Source organism: Manis javanica, chromosome X (genome assembly GCF_040802235.1).
Source record: "Manis javanica isolate MJ-LG chromosome X, MJ_LKY, whole genome shotgun sequence".
NCBI lineage: Eukaryota > Metazoa > Chordata > Mammalia > Pholidota > Manidae > Manis > Manis javanica.
In genome coordinates this window covers 10,983,999-10,996,184 of record NC_133174.1, presented here as the reverse complement: position 1 = coordinate 10,996,184, position 12,186 = coordinate 10,983,999, and positions in this window count along the sequence as shown.

The following is a 12,186-nucleotide window of genomic DNA, read 5'->3' as shown; positions in this document are numbered from 1 at the left end:
CTGTACAGCAAAGGATAACATCAGTAGAACCAAAAGGCATCCTACAGTATGGGAGAATATATTTGTAAATGACATATCTGATAAGGGGTTGACATCCAAAATATATAAAGAGCTCATGCACCTCAACAAACAAAAAGCAAATAATCCAATTAAAAAATGGGCAGAGGAGCTGAACAGACACTTCTCTAAAGAAAAAATTCAGATGGCCAACAGGCACATGAAGCGATGCTCCACATCCCTAATCATCAGAGAAATGCAAATTAAAACCACAATGAGATATCACCTCACACCAGTAAGGATTGCCACCATCCAAAAGACAAACAACAACAAATGTTGGTGAGGTTGGGGAGAAAGGGGAACCCTCCTACACTGCTGCTGGGAATGTAAATTAGTTCAACCATTATGGAAAGCAGTATGGAGGTTCCTCAAAAAACTCAAAATAGAAATACCATTTGACCCAGGAATTCCACTCCTAGGAATTTACTCTAAGAATGCAGCAGCCCAGTTTGAAAAAGACAGATGCACCCCTATGTTTATCGCAGCACTATTTACAATAGCCAAGAAATGGAAGCAACCTAAGTGTCTATCAGTAGATGAATGGATAAAGAAGATGTGGTACATATGCACAATGGAATATTATTCAGCCATAAGAAAACAAATCCTACCATTTGCAACAACATGGATGGAGCCAGACTGTATGCTCAGTGAAATAAGCCAGGTGGAGAAAGACAAGTACCAAATGATTTCACTCATCTGTGGAGTATAAGAGCAAAGAAAAAACTGAAGGAACAAAACAGCAGCAGACTCACAGAACCCGAGAATGGACTAACACTTACCAAAGGGAAAGGAACTAGGGAGGATGGGTGGGAAGGGAGGGATAAGGAGGAAAAGGGGGCATCATGATTAGCAGACATAATGTAGTTGGGGGGAGACATGGGAAAGGCAGTATATACAGAGAAGACAAGTAATGACTCTATAGCATCTTACTACGCTGATGGACAGTGATGGGGTATGTCGGGGGCGGGGACTTGATAATAGGGGGAGTTTAATAACCATGATGTTGTTCAAGTAATTGTACATTAACGATATCAAAATAAAATAATAATAATTTTTTAAAAAGAGGAGCCCTTATATTTTAAAGATGCATGTATAAATATTTACAGATGAAATAATGTGAGGTCAAAATAATGAGGGATGACAGGAGTGGATGGGGGTGGGGAGTAGAGGAAACATACTTGACCATGAGCTGACAATTATTAAAGCTGGGTGGTGTGTACATGCATTCATTCCACTATTCTCTCTTTTCTGCTGTGCATGTTTGAAATTGTCCATACTTTAAAAGTTGAAAAAAAACCCACACATGCAGGAATTCTTGTCTTCGGTTAATAAATGGAACAAGACTGAATGCATTGCAAAGGTTTTTTGACTGTTGCTACACACTGTTTTTAATTTTAATTTTTAATGAAAATTTTTGAAATATAGATTCACATGCAATTGTAAGAAATATTATACGGACATCCTGGGTACATATGTGTTTCCCCCAAAGGTAAAATCTTGCAAAACTATACTATAATATGACAACCAAGATACTGATACTGATACAATCCACTCAGCTTATTGACATTTCCCGTTTTACTTGTACTCTTCGGTGTGTGTATGTCTGTTTATGTGTTAAATGTTATACAATTTTATCATTTATGTAGGTTTATGTAGCCATCACCACTGTCAAGATGCTGGACCTCTATAGCCAATCTGCAAGCATAAGGATTCCTCATTTTGCCCTTTCAAAACCACACTCACATTCTCAAACCCCCACCCCCAATCCCTAAGCTCTGGCAACTATTAATCTCTCCTTGATTTCTAAAATGTTGACATTTCAAAACTGCTGTGTGAATGGACTCATAAAGTTTGTAACTGTAGGGGACTGGCTTTTTTTGCTCAGCATAATTCCCAAGTTTTATCAATAGTTTCTTCCTTTTTATTGATGAGTAGTATTCCATGGTAGGTGAGTACTAGTTTAACTATTCACCAGTTAAAGGACATCTGGGATGATTTCAGTTTTTGGCTATTACAAATAAAGCTGCTATGATCATTCATGGATGTATTTTTCATCTAACATTTTGCTTTGCTAGTAGTATAATAATTTCCCTACTTATTAATCTTAGAAGATTGGTAATTTTGCAGACTTTTCAAATAAAATCTGTTGGTTTAATTGAGCTACACATTTTAAACATGTGTAATTTCCCTTAAGTGAGATCATGAAGTATTTTCTTAAAGAAATAATGAATTTCTCTGGATTTTTTCCTAACATATTTTGAAAAGCAATTCTCAATAGAAATTTGTAAATGACCTCATAATTACAGACATTTTGATGACTAAGATAGCTTTACAACAATGCTGGTTTCCTCTTTGTAATAATCAAATGGAACAATCTTGCTGTACCTCCTGTACCTCATAAATATGTATTAGAAGACAAACTTTGCAACTGATGCAGCCATATGACATCACTTAGGGCCAGAGAACATGTTACAGATATTTGTGCCCTTAGGTCTTCCAGCAGAAAGTACAATAATGATGTAATTTACATTTAGCCACAGATATATTGAAAATTTCCCATTTACTAAGGAATTCTATTTTCAAAAGCCATTACTGATCCTTCTAAAAGCAAAACCTACTTTTGTTGTGATTATTTACCTGCTGTCTCTTAGCTCTAAGCTATCCCCTTTTTTAAATCTGCTCTGTGATGCAAGGGCTGGGCCTCTGCAAACTGCTTTTCCCAAAACTCCCAAGCCAGTTGCCACCCTGGTAGGTTTTGTCAGTGGGAGGTTCTGATGGGAGATGAGGAGGGAGAAGGGGCCTCTGGTTGCCAGTTTCCATAAATAGCCTATCTGTCATGGCTCCAGCCTCTAGCTTCTTTTAGCCTTCACAACATCACAATACCAGATCATCATAGAGGCACCAGCACACACCAGCCACCCATTCCTTGGTGGTCTGACCTTGAACCAAATACTGTGCCTCATACTAGACATCTAAGCAGGGGCTATGGTGTGCCTCCACCACGTGTCAGCCAGACCAGGGCCTTTCCTCTATGTTCCAAGGTCATGGTAACCCAACTTCTTTCCTCAGAGTAAGCGCTCAATAAATGTTAGCTGTTATTATTATAGTAATCTAAATTTAACTTGCTTTCTGCATTGGGGGCTCACAATCAAAACATCAGACAGGAATATACACACATTTAGGGAACGGATTAAAGATAGCTGTGTGAGAGGTGAGACAGAGGCCTCCTCCCAAAACCATATATAATACAAAAATATAATTAACACAACTAATCCTGAAAGAGCAACAGGAAAGAAGACTGCACCACACTGCATACATCTGGAGAAAAGAACAGACCTCACAGAACAGGATAACATACCAAAGCCGTGATCCAGTGGGACCCCAGCCCTTCCCCCACCCCAACTCACCAGCAGGAGGAAGAGAAATGGAATAGGGAAGGAGTGGAGGCTTGGGACTGCTGAACACCTAGCCCTGGAGATCTGCCCTGGGAGCACGAACCTACATTGCATGGTGCTCTGGTGATTAGTGGGGTTGGAAAGCTAAGACAGGCGGAATACCTGGACAGACTGAGATTCCAGCCACTTGTGAAAAACAGGGATCCATATCTGGTTGCTCTGGGACAAAAGAAAGGTGGGCAGTCTTAGAGACTTCCTAACAGTGAGAGGGCTGCTAAAGGAGCAAGGACTACATGGAACTTACTGCTCAGGAGAAAGGACAGGTAAACAAAATTCTCCAGGTGCACTCTGAACAGCAGGTTGGGAGCTTTCATGATCTTCAGGTGTTCCAGCTCCCTGGCTGGCTACACAGGTCCAAGGACCCCCTCCGTGATACACAGCCCAGTGCATCTTTCTCCCGGCCAGCCCCACCTGGCTCGCAAACCGGCAAACCGGCAAACCCTACCCTGGCATTAGGCCAGCCAGAGGGAAGACCTGTCTACAACAACTACAAATGCAAAGTATAGAGACTTATACCTGTGTGCTCAGCCCACTGGTTCAGGCAGTGGAGACAGGCATAGCAGCCGGAAAGCAGGAAACAGTTCTTTCCTCCCCACAGGCATCAATACCATTCCTCTGCAACCCCCAACATTACTTCAGGGGCTGAGCAGCTCCAGAGAGTAGAGATTCTGGGCACTAGAGGGTGCCATATACAACTATAAAATGCCAAAGGAACCTGGTTCAAAGTAAAATTACTACACCTGAGAAAGATTTACATGACATCGACTTCATGAATCTTCCTGAAAGGGAGTTCAAAATAAAAATCGTTAACATGCTCATGGAAGTACAGAAAGATATTCAAGAACTGAGGAATGAACTCGGGTCAGAGAATCATTGTTGAAGAGAACAATGGAGGGTATTAAAAGCAGATTAGATATGGTGGAGGAGACGATAAATGAAATAGAAACTAGAGAAGAGGAATACAAAGAAGCTGAGGCACAGAGAGAAAAAAGGATCTCTAAGAATGACAGAATATTGAGAGAACTGTGTGACCAATCCAAACAGAACAATATTCGCATTATAGGGGTACCAGAAGAAGAAGAGAGAGAAAAAGGGATAGAAAGTGTCTTTAAGGAGGAAATTGCTGAAAACGTCCCCAATCTGGGGAAGGAGATAGTCTCTCAGGCCATGGAGAGCCACAGATCTCCCAACACAAGGGAACCAAGGAAGACAACACCAAGACATACAGTAATTAAAATGGCAAAGATCAAGGATAAGGACACACTATTAAAAGCAGCCAGAGAGAGAAATAAGATCACATACAAAGGAAAGTCCATCAGACTATCATCAGACTTCTCAGCAGAAACCTTACAGGCCAGAAGGGAGTGGCATGATGTATTTAATGCAATGAAGCACAAGGGCCTCAAACCAAGATTTCTTTATCCAGCAAGATTATTATTTAAATTTGAAGGAGGGATTAAACAATTTCCAGATAAGCAAAACCTGAGAGAATTTACCTCCCAAAAACCATGTCTATAGTGTATTTTGGAGGGACTGCTATAGAAGGAAGTGTTCCTAAGGTTTAATAGCTGTCACCAGAGGTAATAAAACCACAGTAAAGAAAGTAGAACAGTTAATTACTAAGCAAATGAAAAATTAACTATCCCCAAAGTCAATCAAGGGATAGAAAAAGAGTACATAATATGATACCAAATATATAAAGAATGGAGGAGGAAGAAAAAGGAGGAGAAAAAAAATAAACTTTAGATTGTATTTGTAATAGCATATTAAGAGAGTTAAGTTAGACTCTTAGATAGTAAGGAAGTTAACCTTGAACCTTTGGTAACCACAAATCTAAAGCCTGCAATGGTAATAAGTACATACGTATCGATAATCAACCTAAATGTAAATGGACTGAATGCACCAATCAGAAGACATAGACTCACTGAATGGATAAAAAAACAAGACCCATCTATATGCCACCTACAAGAGACTCACTTTAAACCCAAAGACATACAAAGACTAAAAGTGAATGGATGGAAAAAGATATTTTATGCAACTAATAGGGAGAAAAAAGCAGGAGTTGCAGTACTTCTATCAGACAAAATAGACCTCAAAACAAAGAAAGTCACAACAGACAAAGAAGGACATTACATAATGACAAAGGGGTCAATTCAACAAGAAGATATAAGCATTATAAATATCTATGTGCCCAACACAGGAGCACCTACATATGTGAAACAAATACTAACAGAATTAAAAGGGGAAATAGAATGCGATGCATTCATTCTAGGAGACTTCAACACTCCACTCACTCTGAAGGACAGTTCAACCAGACAGAAAATAAGTAAGGAGACAGAGGCATTGAACAAAACATTAGAACAGATGGACCTAACAGACATCTACAGAACTCTACACCCAAAAGCAGAATACACATTCTTCTCAACTGCACATGGAACATTTTCAAGAATAGATCATATAATAGGCCACAAAAAGAGCCTTGGTAAATTCAAAAAGATTGAAATTGTACCAACCAGTTTCTCAGACCACAGAGGTATGAAACTAGAAATAAACTATGCAAAGAAAATGAAAAATCCCAGAAACACATGGAAGCTTCACAACATGCTCCTAAATAATCAATGGATCAATGACCAAAAAAAAACAGAGACCAAGCAATATATGGAGACAAAGGACGACAATAATTCAACACCGTAAAATCTGTGGGACACAGTGAAGGCCATGTTAAGAGGAAAGTATATTGCAATACAGGCCTACTTCAGGAAAGAAGAACAATTCCAAATGAGCAGTCTAAACTCACAAAAACTAAACTAGAAAAAGAAGAACAAATGATGCCGAAAGTCAGTAGAAGGAGGGACATAATAAAGATTAGAGCAGAAATAAATAAAATCAAGAAGAATAAAACAATAGGAAGAATCAATGAAAGCAGGAGTTGGTTCTTCGAGAAAATAAACAAAATAGATAAACCTCTAGCCAGACTTATAAAGAGAAAAAGAGAGTCTACTCACATAAACAGAATCAGAAATGAAAAAGGAAAAATCACTATGGACACCACAGAAATACAAAGAATTATTAGAGAATACTATGAAAAATTATATGCTGATAAACTGGATAACCTAGAAGAAATGGACAACTTTCTAGAAAAATACAACCTTCCAAAGCTGATCAAGAAACAGAAAATCTGAACAGACCAATTTCCAGCAACGAAATTGAACTGGTAATCAAAAACCTACCTAAGAACAAAACTCCTGGACCAGATGGTTTCACCACTGAATTTTATCAAACATTTAGTGAAGACCTAATACCCATCCTCCTTAAAGTTTTCCAAAGAGTACAAGAAGAGGGAATACTTCCAAACTCATTCTATGAGGCCAGCATCACTCTAATACCAAAACCAGGCAAAGACACCACAAAAAAGAAAATTACAGACCAGTATCCCTGATGAACATAGATGCAAAAATACTCAACAAAATATTAGCAAACTGAATTCAAAAATACATCAAAAAGATCATCCATCATGATCAAGTAGGATTTATTCAAGGGATGCAAGGATGGTACAACATTTGAAAATCCATCAACGTCATCCACCAAATCAACAAAAAGGACAAAAACCACATGATCATCTCCATAGATGCTGAAAAAACATTCAACAAAATTCAACATCCATTCATGATAAAAAACTATCAACAAAATGGGTATAGAGGGCAAGTACCTCAACATAATAAAGGCCATATACAACAAACCCACAGCCAACATCATACTTCACAGCGAGAAGCTGAAAGCTTTTCACCTAAGATCAGGAAAAAGACAGGGATGCCCACTCTCCCCACTTCTATTCAACATAGTATTGGAGGTCCTAGCCACAGCAATCAGACAACACAAAGAAATATAAGGCATCCAGAGTAGCAAGAAAGAAGTTTAACTGTCCCTGTTTGCAGGTGACATGATATTGTACATAAAAAACCCTAAAGAATCCACTCCAAAACTATTAGAACAAATATCTGAATTCAGCAAAGTTGCAGGATACAAAATGAATACACAGAAATCTGTGGCATTGCTATACACTAACAATGAACTAGTGAAAGAGAAATCAGGAAAACAATTCCATTCACAATTGCATTGAAAAGAATAAAATACCTCAGAATAAACCTAACAAAGAAAGTGAAAGACCTATACTTTGAAAACTACAAGACACTCATGAGAGAAATTAAAGAAGATACGAGTAAATGGAAACACATCCCATGCTCAGGGATAGGAAGAATTAATATTGTTAAAATGGCCATCCTGCCTAAAGTAATCTACAGATTCAATGCAATCCCTATCAAAATACCAACAGCATTCTTCAACAAACTAGAACAAATAGTTCTAAAATTCATATGGAAGCACAAAAGACACCAAATACGCAAAGCAACTCTGAGAAGGAAGAATAAAGCCGGGGGGATTATGCTCCCTGACTTCTACCTCTACTACAAAGCCACTATAATCAAGACAATTTGGTACTGGTACAAGAGCAGAACCACAGACCAGTGGAACAGACTATAGAGCCCAGATATAAACCCAAGCATATATTGTCAATTAATATATGATAAAGGAGCCATGGACATACAATGGGGGAATGACAGGCTCTTCAACAACTGGCGTTGGCAAAACTGGACAGCTACATGCAAAAGAATGAAACTGGATTATTGTTTAACCCCATACACAAAAGTAAACTCAAAATGGATCAAAGACCTGAATGTAAGTCATGAAACCATAGAACTCTTAGTAGACAACATAGGCAAAAATCTCTTGAATATAAACATGAGAAACATTTTTTTGTGAACACATCTTCTTGGGCAAGGGAAACAAAAGCAAAAATGAACACATGGGACTACATCAAGCTAAAAAGCTTCTGTACAGTAAAGGACACCATCAGCAGAACAGAAAGGCATCCTACAGTATGGGAGAATATATTTGTAAATGACATATCCAACAGGGGATTAACATCCAAAATATATACACAACTCACATGCCTCAACAACCAAAAAACAAAGAACTCGATTAAAAAATGGTGGAGGATATGAACAGACAATTCTCCAAAGAAGAATTTCACATGGCCAACAGGCACATGAAAAGATGTTCCACATCATTAATCATCAGGGAAATGCAAATTTAAACCACAATGAGATATCACCTCACAACAGTTAGGATGGCCAGCATCGAAAAGACTAAGAACAAATGCTGGCGAGGATGCGGAGAAAGGGGAACCCTCCTACACTGCTGGTGGGAATGTAAGCTAGTTCAACCATTGTGGAAAGGAATATGGAGATTCCTCAAAAAAACTAAAAACAGAAAAACCATTTTACCTGGGAATTCCACTCCTAGGAATTTACCCAAAGAATACAAGTTCTCAGATTCAAAAAGACATATGTACCCCTATGTTTATCGCAGCACTATTTACAATAGCCAAGATATGGAAGCAGCCTAAGTGTCCATCAGTAGATGAATGGATAAAGAAGAGGTGGTACATATACACAATGGAATACCATTCAGCCATAAGAAAGAAACAAATCCAACCATTTTCAACAACACAGATGGAGTTGGAGGATATTATGCTCAGTGATATAAGTCAGGCATGGAATGACAAGTGCCAAATGATTTTCCTCATTTGTGAAGTATAACAACGAAGCAAAACTGAAGGAACAAAACAGCAGCAGACTCACAGACTCCAAGAAGGGACTAGTGGTTACCAAAGGGGAGGGAGGGATAAGGGGATTGAGGGGATTATTATTGGCACACATGGTGTGGAAGGATCATGGGGAAGACAGTGTAGCATAGAGTAGACAAGTAGTGACTCTGTGGCATCTTAAGACACTGATGGACAGTGACTGCAATGGGGTGTGTGGGGGGAACTTGATAATATGGGTGAATGTAGTAACCACAGTTTTTCATGTGAAACCTTCATAAGAGTGTATATCAATAATACCTTTATAAAATAATAAAAAGACAAAAAGAAGAAGAATATAGACACATTTAGAAAAAATAGAAGGGAGTACCCTTCTATTTTTTTCTAAAATCGTATACTAGTTCGGTTGAAGTTTTTCAAAACGACATTTTTTGTATACTCATCTACAGTGACAGAAGACAGATCAGTGGTTGGTCTGTGGCCATAGATTGAGGAAAGGGCAAAATGAAATTTTGGGGCATGATTGAAATATCCCGTTTTTTTATTGTGGTGATACAAATAAAATATAGCAAATTTTTTAGCATCTTACCTATTTCCTCTCCAACTACAGGGTTCATGTTCCTTATTCAGAAGCATCTGTGGCTGAACTCATGACTTGGAATGGGAAGATGGGTAGGTGAATATAAGACATTCTTTGGTTCTAACCAACAAACGGACTCAGGCTAATTAAAGCCAAAAGGGAATCTGTAGAAGTCAGTTTGGAAAGGATGGGAACCACAGCCATTCCTGAGATCTAGGAAGTGGAGCCAATGGACGAACCTTAGGGTGCTTCACCAGCATGAAACTATGGAATCCACAGTCCAGCAAGGGTGTGGCTGGCTGCCCCGCTGAGGTTAAGGGCCCACCTTTTGGCCAATGGAGAGAAGGGTATCCTGATGAGCAGTCCTACCAAACCGTAAGAATGAGGAAGAGGAGCTCACCCAAAAGATTCAGCATGCTGTTTCCTGGAGAGGGAAGAATGCATGAGGGCCAGTAATTACAACAAATTTTCATTACAGTAAACTTCAGAGGCAGTTTTCCGTTGTCAATTACTACACATTGTATACTAAAACTCTGAATAAAAGAACAACGTGCTTGGGGTAGAATGTTGGCAGCAATTTTTTTTTAAAAGAACTTTCCAAATGTGAAGCCTCCTCTTTGCTGCCCATGGATTGGGACAAGGACAGGAGGAGTTTCCTATTCAATATTTTTTGTTTGACACATACTTATTTACTATGCACCAGTGATTCTAAGTCCAAGCCCCAGGGATTCTAGTCTAGGTCATTTCCTTTATTCACTGTCACAAATGAGGACGTTGTGTTGCTTAACATTAACAGCTAGCACAACAGGGTAAGTTTGGCTTTTCAGAAATCCAGAGGGACACCCCACATAGGTTAAAAATTAACTCATTTATAAGTATAAACCTATTACTTCATTTTACTGAATAAAGTATCAGAATTGCAAATGAAAACAAAGTGTAAGTTCAAATAAGTACAGTATGTTTTCCATTTTATAATAATTTTCCTTCAACTCCCTCTCACACAATTGCATTAAACAATATTTTAAGGGAAATTACTTGGAAGTCTATCACACTATGACAATTCTTTTCATTTGTCAGCATTACTTTATAATTTCTTTATATTTTTTCTAAAATGTGGGGGAGACTTTTTTTTGTTTGTTTATAAGAGTACTACCTGTCCACTGGAGAAAGTTTTTAATTAGCACAATATACAAAGAATATAATACTAGTTATTCAAATTACCAGTAACCAAGAGACAATGGCTATTAATGTTTTCCCGTATTTTCTTCTGCTCCTAGTGATTTGGCCAGTAGCAAAGTTGTTATTCTTTATGCTCCCTTTTGCTTATGTAATTTTCAGATTTTTCTGAAATGCGCTTTGCCTGTGTAATAAAACAAACAAACAATAAAGGAATGTATACAAGAGCTGGAGCTCTGTATGTCTTGTTCATTCCAGGTATCTCCGGTTCTCAGAACACTACTTGACACACAGTAGGTACTCCAAAAAATTTTTTTTAATGGCTAAGATTTTCACCAAAAACTAGTGAGACAAGAATGCTAATGAACACAGAACCACCTGCAGCTATGTCTGGTATTGTTTCCCTTTCTCACTCCTTCTGGTAAATAGTTCATTCTAGCCCATAGGATCACTTTTGCTGTTTTAATATAAGACTGACAGAATTTAAATTCCAACTCCATCACTCACTGGCTATGTGACCTTGGCAAGAAACCACTACTCTGTCTGAGCTTCCTCATCTGGTAAGCACTGGTCCAGGTGCCGGGGATACAACAAAACAAAGATTCCGCCCTCAGTTTACATTCTAGTGTATCGGGGAAAGCCTATAAACAAACACTTGTCAGGCGGTGATATGTGCTATGAGAGAAAGAGAGTACAGGGGATAGAATGTGATTACCTGTGGGGGTGGATGAGGGCATGTTGCTATTTTATAAAGGCTGGTCAGAATCTGGTAAGAGGTTTCAAAACTATCCTAGTATCTATGTTCCTCAAATTTCTAGTTGTGACTAGGAGTGATCAAAAAATCAATGTAGAGGGTAATTTGCATGTTTTTTAAATGAAATAAAATACGAGAGTGCATCCAGACATTAAAGGTCAGCACTGTTTAGTGTAACTTGTTTCTGTTTACATTCAAGCGTACTGGTCTGTAAAACACGGAGAAAGTGGTGGCTAACACTGCAGCAACTTTGAGGGAAGTAGTCTTAGAGAAAGGTACCTAACCAGGGACTCTCTCGGTTAAGGTAGCCCACACTTCTGCATATGCATATGTTGGTGCCTTACTCGATTAGTTGACTTAGCTGAGTGCAAGAGGCCAAAAAGACAAGCACAAAGACAGGCGGGAGAAAAGATTAGGACCAGAGCTAAGAAATTGGGGTGAAAGGCAAAAACCAAAGCTGAACAGTTAAGCAATTCGAGAGAACTGGTTATTACATTTTTCA